Consider the following 12,266-nt stretch of genomic DNA (forward strand, 5'->3'; position numbering starts at 1 on the left):
AGTGGACAGTGAAGAGGGTTACCTCAGATTACAACAGGATCTGGACCAGATGGGCCAATGGGCTGAGAAGTGGCAGATGCAATTTAATTCAGATAAATGCGAGGTGCTGCATTTTGGGAAAGCAAATCTTAGCAGGACTTACACACTTAATGGAGCGGTCCTAGGGAGCTTTGCTGAATAAAGAGATCTTGGAGTGCGGGTTCATAGCTCCTTGAAAGTGGAGTCGCAGGTAGATAGGATAGTGAAGGCGGCGTTTGGTATGCTTTCCTTTATTGGTCAGAGTATTGAGTACAGGAGTTGGGAGGTCATGTTGCGGTTGTACAGGACATTGGTTAGGCCACTGTTGGAATATTGCCTGTAATTCTGGTCTCCTTCCTATCAGAAAGATGTTGTGAAATTTGAAAGGGTACAGAAATGATTTACAAGGATGTTGCCAGGGTTGGAGGATCTGAGTGACAGGGAGAGGCTGAACAGGTTGGGTCTATAGTCCCTTAATATCGTAGGCTGAGGAGTGACCTTATAGAGGTTTACAAAATTATGAGGGCATGGATAGGATAAATAGACAAAGTCTTTTCCTTGGGGTCGGGGAGTCCAGAACTAGAGGGCATAGGTTTAGGGTGAGAGAGGAAAGATATAAAAGAGACCCAAGGGGCAACTTTTTCATGCAGAGGGTGGTACGTGTATGGAATGAGCTGCCAGAGGATGTGGTGGAGGCTGGTACAACTGCAACATTTAAGAGGCATTTGGATAGGTATATGAATAGGAGGGTTTGGAGGGATATGGGCTGGGTGCTGGCAGGTGGGACTAGATTGGGTTGAGATATCTGGTCGGCATGAACGGGTTGGACCGAAGGATCTGTTTCCATGCTGTACATCTCTATGAACGGAGTCTCTCTCCCTTACCTAGCAAAATAGCAATGGTGGCAGGAAGTAGGTATTTAAGTGTTAATTATTTGGTACCACACTTTCAGAAGAATGTGACAGTATTGGTGAAGGTGCAAAGGGAATCAATCCGCTCAGTAACATGGATAGATTGGAGAAACGTCAGAGAAAAATCAGTGCAGGTGTTCAAAATCAACAGGATGGGGGTTAGACACACTATTTGGGAGTAACTACTCCCATTAGTTCATGTCAAAAGCCAGAGAACACAAATTTAAGGGTAGTGGAAAAAGGAGCAATGGTGAAATGTTTTGTACAGCAAGTGGTTATGATCTGAGTGTTATGCATATTAATTAAGTTTTTAAAAGGGAATTAGATAATTACTTGATTAAAAAAAGGTCCCGATTATGAGAAAAGGCTGAAGCAGTGGAACTTTTACTGGAGAAGTTGAAGAGCCAGCACAGACATGAGTGACTGAATCGCCTTCTACAATGGCATAACTATTCCATTTTGAGTCACTAAAGGCAGTTGCAGGGGTTGGGCGGTATATGACTGGGATAGCATGTCAGATGTACAGCTGTTAGGTGTGCATTTAGGCCAGTGATCAATGGCAATAGCATGGAGTGGGACACAACAGTCATAATATGACAACGACAAGAATCAGTGCAACACAGCACTGTGAGGTTGGTCGTGTTGAATGGGCACAGCGATGTGAAAAAATCCATTCAGGATTGTCCAACCAGAATTGGAAACTTTGCAGACTTCAGGGGAAGTGGGCAATGCAAAGTTTGGGAGAGAAATTACAATTTAACACTTTTTTTGGACATTTCTGTGCCACCACAGAATAGTTACCACATTTAAAGTTGTTTAATTTAAAAGGTTAAAAACTATGTTCACACACGTCTGTACACGAATATGCAGAATGACACATTAATCACAACTGTATTACAGTCTACGTGTTAATACCATTAGGCTATAACACATGGTGTGATCTGAGAAATATATCCAATGGAGCACCAGTCTGAATGTAAAGCTGTGAACTACTGGGGAACTACAAGACGTAACAAAGCATATAACATGAAACATCCACGTTTCTAACAGCTATTGAAGATAACTCAAAATAATAATGAGACCACTCTAACTGTATTGCCGCGCCCCCCACGCTCTCCACCCCTTACCTGCCTACATCAGTGACACCATTTTGTCCACCAATTTCCACCCCCCACTCCCACTCCCGAACCAAACCACAAACCGAACGCAGAATCTGATGACGTTACCTATCCCTGCGCAGAAGTTCCATCACCGTCACGGCTCGGTACGCAGGAATTCGTGACGCGGCACTTCAGTGGGTTGAGGGGGTGTGCGCATGTGTGTGTATCCGAGTCCAAGGAACAGGCCGGGGCGGTGTGACAGGGACGGAATGGAGTGGAGCCTGCACGGAGCATAATTAAGTACACGAGTTTTTTTTTTAAATAAGAAAAACATTAAATGCTGAAAGTGTTAGCAAAAGAAATGAGTTGTTTTCGGAGAATTAAGTCTTTAGCTTCCGAAAGCTAATGCTTCCAAATAAACCTGTTGGAGTATGACCTGGTTTTTGTGTGATTTTTAACTTTGTCCACCCCAGTCCAACACCGGCACCTCCAAATCATTTAAATAGACACTCATAACACAAACATCAGCCACCTCTATCAAGAACATTTGTCAATTTCACTACAAACCTCCTACAACACAAAGAAGGTGGATCTGAACCAGAGTAGACAATTCAGCTCCTTGAGACTATTCAGACTTTTAATGAGATCATGGCTGATCTGTGATCTAATTCCATACAGCTGCCTTTGGCCCATATCCATATCTCTATTCCTGATGAAGGGCTTTTGCTCCAAACGTCGATTTTCCTGCTCGGATGCTGCCTGACCTGCTGTGCTTTTCCAGTACCACTCTAATCTGGACTCTGGTTTCCAGCATCTGTAGTCCTTGTTTTTACCATATCCTTTAATACATTTGCTTACCAGAGGTACATCTATTTTATATTTAAAGTTAACAACTGATCGAGCATCAACTGCCACTTGTGGAAAACAGTTCAAATCCTCTACCACCCTTTATGTGTGGAAACACTTCCTAATATCTGTCCTGAATGGTCTTGCCCTAATTCTCAAGACTATGCTCCCTAGTTCTAGACTCCTCATCCAATGGAAATAGTTTATCTTGCCTTTCTTGTTAATATCTTGAAGACTTCAATCAGATCACCCCTTAAACTTCTAGTGAAAACAGGCCTAATTTGTAAAATCTCTTCTCATTACTTAACCCCTGAAGTCTGGGGAATTATTCATGCAAACCTACACTGTACTTCCTCCAGAGATATTATATCCTTCCTAAGGGGTGTTGCCCAAATCTGCAATGAGCTTGGACTGCCTCCATCTCCACTTCTGGCATGTGTTGACCCAGGAGACATAGCAAGCTCATCGCCGTTCCCTCCCCAGATGAAATTCCCGAACGCTGTCAGCAAAGGCAATGTTACAGCAAATGCCAATCCCAGGTTCTGATCTCCATGATGAAAATGTGGCCCTATATATACATCATTAACCAATGAAGGGTGAAGAGCTTGGAGGGTACTTGCAGATTGTGGTTTCCCATGTATCTGATACTCTTGTCCTAGATAGAAATGGTCATGGGTTTGAAAGGTGCTGTCTAAGGATCTTCGATGAATTTCTACAGTGCATCTTGTAGATAGTACACACCACTGCTATTGAGTGTCGGTGGTGGAGGGAGTGGATATTTATGGATGTGATATCAATCAAACAGACTGCTTTGTCCTGGATATTGCCAAACTTCCTGAGTATGTTGGTGCTGCAGATATCCAGGCAAATGGAGACTGTGCCTTATAGATGGTAGACAGGATTTGGGGAGTCAGGAGGTGAGTTACTCACCGCAGTATGCGTAGCCTCTGATCTACTCTTGCAACTACTGTATTTCTAGGCCAAGACCAGTTGAGTTTCTGGACAATGGTAACCCCAGGATGTTGATAGTGGAGCATGCAGTGTTGGAAACATCGTTGAATGTCAGGGACAGTGGTTAGATTGTCTCTTAGTGGAGATGATCATTGTCTGGCATTTGTGTACTGCGAATATCACATCCTCTTCCCCCTGCTTGTCTAGCTTCTACACTTTACCTGGGGCTTGCCTGTTAATTTTAAAACAGAACCATGGTTTCTTGCAAATGTTCAGAAATGTTTTTTGCACTTTCAGAATTGTGTCCTGTGTCATTCATAATACGGCATTGCTTCCACAGAGAGCAGCTCTTCAAACCATGTCTGACATCTTAAAAATCCCAGCTGTATGACTCCAGCAATCACTCCCAGTGCCTATAATGCAACTTGTGGAAATCCTGACTATCCCCTTTTCCTGTGCTGGTAAAAATGGACAGAGCCAAAAATATGGGAGAACTTCTAGATCCCAATCCTGGCCACCATTGTATTTTCCCTCCTGATTGAGGGTGGCATGTTGGCTCAGTGGTTAGCACGGCAGTTTCACAGCACCAGAGACTCAGGTTCAATTCCAGCCACGGGTGACTGTCTGTGTGGAGTTTGAAAATTCTGCATGGGTTTCCTCTAGGTCCTCTGGTTTCCTCCCACAATTCAAAGATGTGCAGGTCAGGTGAATTGGCCATGCTAAATTGCCCATAGTGTTCAAGGATATGTAGGCTAGGTGCATTAGTCAGGGATATAGGTAGGGGAATGGGTCTGTGTGGATTACTCTTTGGAGGGTTGGTGTGGACCTGCTGGGCTGAAGGACCTTCCATACAGTAAGGATTCTAAAAAAAATTCTAAGGTTGTGTTCCCTTCCAAATAGATTAATGGAAATGTAGCCCAAGGGCTTGAAACTGATCTAGCAATCCATTATTCTAGGATCATTACAGAATGCAAATTCCTTTCTTTAATTGTACCTAGAGAAAAATCAACTAGGAGAAAATGAAGACTGCAGATGCTGGAGATCAGAGCTGAAAATGTGTTGCTGGAAAAGCGCAGCAGGTCAGGCAGCATCCAAGGAGCAGGAGAATCGACGTTTCGGGCATTCCTGAAGAAGGGTTTATGCCCGAAATGTCGATTCTCCTGCTCCTTGGATGCTGCCTGACCTGCTGCGCTTTACCAGCGACACATTTTTCAGCTCTGTACCTAGAGAAACCCCCACCAACACCCACCTCCAACACTGGGTGCAATTTAATCCATGTCATGAAGACCAATCTAGCAGCTGGGGGTGTTGGTGGTGTGGGCAGGTGGGGCTGAACAGTGGGCTTTTATAGGGCGTTCCCCCTTATTATTCAGAAAGTCAGGCCTTTAGAATGGCCACATGCACTGCAGAAGCAAAGATCTACCTCTTAAAGTGGCAAGTATAAGTGTATCCACAGTCTAGAGGGACCAGCAATGGAATTCTGAATCCATTTGTGTTTGAAGGTGACTGCAATGAACCTGAGGATAATATTGTATAGGCATGACATCAGCTCCCCAGGCAGCACAAGACCAGGTAGCAGCAATGAAACAGACAACAGTATCCAATATATCTGAAACTCTACCATGTTTGAATGACCTCCCTGCCTGTTTCCTGTAAGTAATCTAATCTAAAAAGGCTGAGAGGTCGAGTTGACTCCACTATTTCTTGAGTTCAAGACCATGCTTATCTGTCCTAACCTAGGCTGACCTGTGCCGAAGGGGCTAAAGGTGTGCTTTCTCATACCAATCTTGTTTCAAGTTAGGGCCATAGTAAATTTCTATACCTTCTAGGTCTCGACTAGCAATTTATTTGGAATCTCACAGGTTGCCACTTCCTGCTGCATCAGGAGGTCATCAGCACTCTTTTCAAGAGGGTTTGTGACTTCATGAAATATCAGTTGGATGGAAACAGCACGCTGAGCAGTTCATGGGCTTTGCAGGCCTGGCTGATTTCTTGTGAATGCAGAGTATGATCGACTACACACACTTACACTGGCAAGACACCCTCTGAAAACAGAACTGCATTTAACAAAAAGAAGTGTTTCTACTTCTTAAACACACACATTATGTGCGAGCTTTGAATACAGATTCTTCAGGAGTATGCCAGGTAGGACCCATGATGCCATGGCACACTCAGGTACACACCTGTTTAGTAGCAGCAGGTATGGCCCGATACCTGGCCTCTGACCCCATTGAGGTGCTCCTGTATTGATGCTGAGTAATACCAGTCAAAGTTCCAGATAGGCTACCATACAGCAGATCAGCTTATTGAAAACGTATTTCCATTGTCTGGATCAGACACAAAGTGGAGGACTGCAGATGCTGGAGGTCAGAATCAAAAGGTTGGGGCTGGAAAAGCACAGCAGGTCAGGCAGCATCCAAGGAGCAGGAGAGTCAACATTTCGGGCATAAGCCCTTCATTGGGAATGTAAGTCAAGGGAGCCCTTCAATTTAACTTAGAGAGGGTGTGCTGCGCCCTGCAAAATCCAGTTGTGTAAAGAATGCCTAACAAGGAAGAGGCAGCACAGGCCTTACTGGATGATGATGGTGATGAAGCAGAGGAGATGCAGAAGGGGAACATGAACATCTTTCTGCTACAGATGCCTGAGTAGTAAACCACTGAAAATGTCCCACAGAGGGAGTGCTAAAAGTTAAGATTTGGCAGGAGATAACCTGTAATGCAAGTAGAATCGTCTCAGTCAAAGATCATTGTCAAAATGACTGACAGTCATTTCAGACTGACAACTTGATGGGTAACTATATGATTCAATTGAAATTGTTTTGTTTAAAGTTCTCAGTAGAGGCATAGGGTTTATGTGAAATTGTATCAATCATAATTCCTGGTCTCTGAACTTAAGGAAGAGGTAAAATTACCTACAGCTTAGTGCAGAGCTGAATCACGCCTGTGCTCCAATTGCCATCTGGTACATTTGATTTAACAGCTGCCTGTTTCCACAAATAGGACTGTCACTTTCAGTTATCAGACCACCCAGGGTCCACATCATTCCTTCTGAGTGCTGAATTATCCAGAAAAGGCAAGAGCTTACTGATGGCTAGAGGGTGAAAATTTAACAGGTCAGTTTTACCTATTATGGGTAAAAGAGGGAATATTTTGTATTTGGAAGGTACCCATCAGTACTGCAGCATGCCGCAAAGGGCTTTATAACTAATAAAAAGCACAAAATCTCCCCCAACAATGCATACAAACACCCTCTGACCTATTCCCTCTATCCCTGACTCCCTCACACTCTTTCCCTATCTCTCTCACTCTCTCATTATCCATGAATCTCTTACTCCCTTACTATATCTTCCTCACCACAACTCCCCAATCACTTATTATATGTGCTCCCTCATTCTTATATCTCCCCTTCACTCTTCACCTGTCTTGCACTTCAACTCTCACTTGCTCTGAATCTCCTTTCTCTTACTCTGTCTCCCTACCTTCCTACTCACTAATCCTATCTCTTCCCTCGCCAGCAAGTCATCTATTGGACAAGTTTACTCCAGAGTGAGGCTTTAAATAACAATCATCTGATTTTGAGGGGAAAATAGTCACTACTGAACTGAAGTTATCACCCTGGTCAACAATAAAAATTAGAATAAGCACCTCTAAGATCTTCGTCTCTCATGTGAGCTTCTAATTATAAATCAATGCAAAGTGCTACAGCTAGGATTTAATCCAGTTTGCCTGCAGTTTATGGCTAAAAAGACCAGGGAAATTTGATTGACAGTTGGGTGATTGCCTTGTACCCGTAAGTATTATCAGCTTTATGAAAGAGCTGGAATTCCAGGTCCTAGCAGTTGGGTAATGAAGTGCAACACTGAGCTGCATCTATCAATCATATATTTGCAAGTCAAGTTGAATGTCTTATCTTCTTTCCTGGCTGTGTCCAATTAACTGACTCCAGCTGAAATAATGTTGGATAGGGGCACTTTAACTGGCCTCAAGATTTTTGTACTAGGAGGCAACATGATTAACAGATCTGTCTGTCGACCTCTCCTCACACCCACCACCACCACCATCCACTGACCATAACCCTCTGGGAAGTAGAAATCAGTAAATGTCAGGGGTGCTGGTTCTTTGCCCCCTCTCCCCAAGTACATATTGACCGATGCTAATGTAACAAGCACAGCACAGGTCAAGGATGGAATTTGGGACTGGCAGCCAGTTTCCTCGCCAATGTGGTTCAGTTGCTCACTGAATGAACTCACTGAGTTCTCAGACAGTTGATACTTTCAATAGCGATAAGGAAATTGACAGGACATTTCCCACCTGATAAAAGATGAAGTCACCATTGTCCCAGGGAGTGGCTGTCTCATTAGAGAAAGACAGCTAGTGGTGCCACACCTCTGGGAAGGGGTGAGGTTGAGAAAACAGGATCTTCATGGTAACCTCAGCCAGTGCAGGAATTGAATGCATACGCTTGGCGTCACTCTGCACTGAAAACCAGCTGTCCAGAGAACTGAGCTAACTGACCCCCCTATCCTCCAGATAAACAAAACAGAGAGGTCAGCTTTCAGCCAGACTTAGAGGTGCTCTCCCACCTGCTGCACTTCAGTTGTAGACCTCTTTGAGACTGAACAGAAAGGGATTTTTTTTAAATTATAACTTTGGAGACTGCCTCCATCTTGGGAGTGCCATTTTTTTCTCAGTTACCTGAAAAGGCAACACACTGTATCTGACAGCTGATCCATCTGCCTTCTTGAAATGCATCTGAAAATGTTCTACGGAAGAATTATAAGTTAACTCTATTGCAACCAGTGCAGAGGCCCAAAATCTGGGCCTGATTCTTCAGTACAGCATGGAGACAGACTCTGGCTGGATACAGTGATGCTGGGAGATGGCAAGGGGGTGGAATCTAATGGGTGATTTCAATTCACATGGAAGTTCAGTCAAACTAATTAGCACCAATGCTGCTAAGGAAGAATTCTTAGAGTGTGTGTAAGATGGGTTTCTGGAGCATAACATCAAGACACCAACTAGGAATTGGGCTATTTTAAATATAGTATCATGCAATCAGAAAGGACTAACTAATATTAATCATCTTAATATCTAGGATTTATTTGGAAAAAAGTGTCAATAACATGATGGAGTTTTAAAATATGTTTGAAAGTAACATAGTTCATTATGAAATTAGGGTTCTAAATCTGAACAAATGAAACTATGAAGGTATGAGAGTCAAGTTGGCTATGGTGGATTGGGAAAATGCAATGACAAATTTGACAGTAGTCAAGCAATGGCTAGTGTTTAAAGAAGTGTGATAGCAAATATACATTCAACAAACCCTAGTAAGAAACAGTAGTTAACAGAAGTTAAATATTGCATTAGAGAAGGACATGGCTTGTAAAGTTTTCAGGAAAAGTGGTAAGCCCATAGATTTGAATCCGGAAAAGGGGGACCATAAAACTGTGAACGGGCAAAGAGAACATAAATGCAAGATAGTGAGAAATATAATTCCATACTGGAAAGGGTTCTTCAGATAAATGAAATAAAAAACAAATTTGGGTCCATTGCGGGCAGAAATGGGAATTTAAAATGAGGAATATGAAAATATCAGAGAAATTAAATAATTATTGTGCTCATGGCTGAAGCTATAGAAAATCTCATTGTAATACTGATTAAGAAGAGCACTTGTGAACAGGACTAATTGAAAGAAACTTGTTAAAATGCAAAAGAAAATTGGATTGAAAGTTGACAAAATCCCAGGATCAGATGAGCAAAATCCCAGAAGGATATTGAAGAAAATGGCTATAGAGATTGTGGATGGATTGGTGACTATTTTCCAAAATTCTATGGATTCTAGGAAGATTCCTGCAGATTGGAAAGTTGCAAATGTAACCCCACTTGAAGGGAGAGAGAAAATGAGGAACTATAGACTTACGATAGGGAAAAAAGTTAGAATCTACTATATTGGATGTGAAACTGAAAACTTAGAGAATAATAGTATGATTGGGTGGATTCAATGTGGATTTACAAAGGGTAATCATGTTTGACAAACCTGTTGGAATTTTATGAGAATGAAATTTTAGCTTAGTCAAAGGATGTGGTGGTTTTGAATTTTCAGAAGGCTTTAAATAGGACTCTACACAGGATAGTAAACAAAATCAGAACACACAAGACGGGGTTAATAGATATCATGTTCATGATAATGGTCTTATAATCAATTGCTCATCAGTGATGCATTATTTTATTTGAAACAGTAAAAGATGAGACAAGTGATGAAGCTGACCTAACAGTAAACCAGTGGATCTCTTGTGTGTACAACTTGTAGTCTTTGAGCAGACTAATTGCCTGGCAGAATTCCAACATTGAATACATACAGCACATGGACCCCTTAAAGATGGGCTCTCTTAAAATGCAAGCTACACATAGAAATCCCCCTCATTTCCGAAGGAAAGTGTAACGATTTAAAATAACAAGTGAGTCTATGTGACAATCGGGTAATTTGGAGATACATCCAGATCTCATTAGATTATTTTGTTTGGAGGCTCCTTGTTGAGTTTTTCTTTCATGGACTCCAGTTGTTGTCCCAAAATTTGCTTATCCTGGCATACCACAACCAAGCTTTGCTTCAGATCAGCCAGTTGTTCTTCAAGCTGTTTTGAATGGGGCAAATCTCCTTGACATTAACTGTTTTGTTCCTTAAGAGCTTCCAGCTCATTTAGAAGCTTTTGTTTTTACAGTTTGGATTATTCATTTTCTATCAAAGTTTTAACTTCCTGTTGCATATTTTTTCCCTTCATAATGTGGTCTAATAACTGTATAGTATCTTCAATGTTTCTTTCTTCTTGTTTTCTTTGAAGTCTGGAATATTTACTGCTTCAATGGTTGTTAAGTTGTCTGATTGTTCTGCTTGAGTTCTTTCATCATTGGCATTTAGAGTCATAGAGAGGTACAGCATGGAAACAGGCCCTTCGATCCAACTCGACCATGCTGACCAGATATCGTAACCCAATCTAGTCCCATTTGCCAGCACTTGGCCCATATCCATGTCAACCCTCCCTACTCATATATCCACCCAGATGCCTTTTAAATGCTGTAATTGTACCAGCCTCCATCACTTCCTCTGGCAGCTCATTTCATACATGTAGCACCCTCTGTGTGAAAAAGGTACCCCTTAGGTCCCTTTTATATCTTTTCCCTCTCACGCTAAATCCATGCCCTCTAATTCTGGACTTCCCTATCCCAGGGAAAAGACCTGGTGTATTAATCCTATCCATGCCCCTCATGATTTTATAAACCTCGAAAAGGTCACCCTTCAGCCTCTGACACTCCAGGGAAAACAGTCCCAGCCTAATCAGCCTCTCCCTATACCTCAAATCCTCCAAGGAGAAAGTGAGGACTGCAGATGCTGGAGATCAGAGCTGAAAATGTGTTGCTGGAAAAGCGCAGCAGGTCAGGCAGCATCCAAGGAACAGGAGAATCGACGTTTCGGGCATAAAAAGGTATCCCTTAGGTCCCTTTTATATCTTTTCCCTCTCACGCTAAATCCATGCCCTCTAGTTCTGGACTTCCCTATGCCAGGGAAAAGACCTGGTGTATTAATCCTATCCATGCCCTGAAGAAGGGCTTATGCCCTAAACGTCGATTCTCTTGTTCCTTGGATGCTGCCTGACCTGCTGCGCTTTTCCAGCAACACATTTTCAGCTCAAATCCTCCAACCCTGGCAACATTCTTGTAAATCTTTTCTGAATCCTTTCAAGTTTCACAACATCCTTCCGATAGGAAGGAGACCAGAATTGCATGAAATATTCCAACAGCGGCCTAACTAATGTCCTGTACTGCTGCATATCTGGTCGGCATGGACAGGTTGGACCGAAGGGTCTGTTTCCATGCTGTACATCTGTATGACTCTATGACTCCCAGTCTTATACTCAATGTTCTGACCAATAAAGAAAAGCATATCAAACACCTTCTTCACTATCCTATCTACCTCCGACTCTACTTTCAAGGAACTATGAACCTGCGTTCCAAGGTCTCTTTGTACAGCAACACTCCCCAGGACCTTACCACTAAGTGTATAAGTCGCGTTCTGATTTGCTTTTTCAAAATGCAGCACCTCACATTTATCTAAATTAAACTCCATCTGCCACTTCTCAGCCCATTGGTCCATCTGATCAAGATCCTGTAGTAATTTAAGGTAACCTTCTTCGCCGTCCACTACACCTCAACTTTTGGTGTCACCTGCAAACTTTCTAACTATACCTCCTATGTTCACATCCAAATGATGATATAAATGATGAAAAGTAGTGGACCCAGCACCAATCATTGTGGCACTCCAATGGTCACAGGTCTTATTTCTGAAAAGACTGCTTTCTGAGTGTTTTTTGCATCTCCTTGTTGTGTGCACTGTGCATCTCCTCCTGTTTTGCAGGTCTGCCATTTTCTCTGGCATTGCTTT

General features: G+C 42.5%; 1 protein-coding gene across 4 annotated transcripts in view; it reads right to left on the bottom strand.

The window, feature by feature from the left end:
• kdm8 (lysine (K)-specific demethylase 8) overlaps positions 1 to 2,676 on the bottom strand; it is a 40,142-nt gene extending 37,466 nt beyond the window's left edge. The window contains exons 1-2 of one of the 4 annotated variants that reach the window (XM_043711658.1): positions 2,597 to 2,676; positions 2,156 to 2,310 (exon numbers count right to left, since the gene is read on the bottom strand). The gene's annotated coding sequence lies outside the window, so the exon portion shown is untranslated. The other 3 variants (XM_043711659.1, XM_043711662.1, XM_043711661.1) reach the window with 3 other exon arrangements.
• Between the last annotated feature and the right edge of the window lie 9,590 nt (positions 2,677 to 12,266).

This window comes from Chiloscyllium plagiosum, chromosome 21 (assembly GCF_004010195.1).
Source record: "Chiloscyllium plagiosum isolate BGI_BamShark_2017 chromosome 21, ASM401019v2, whole genome shotgun sequence".
Classification (NCBI taxonomy): Eukaryota; Metazoa; Chordata; class Chondrichthyes; order Orectolobiformes; family Hemiscylliidae; genus Chiloscyllium; species Chiloscyllium plagiosum.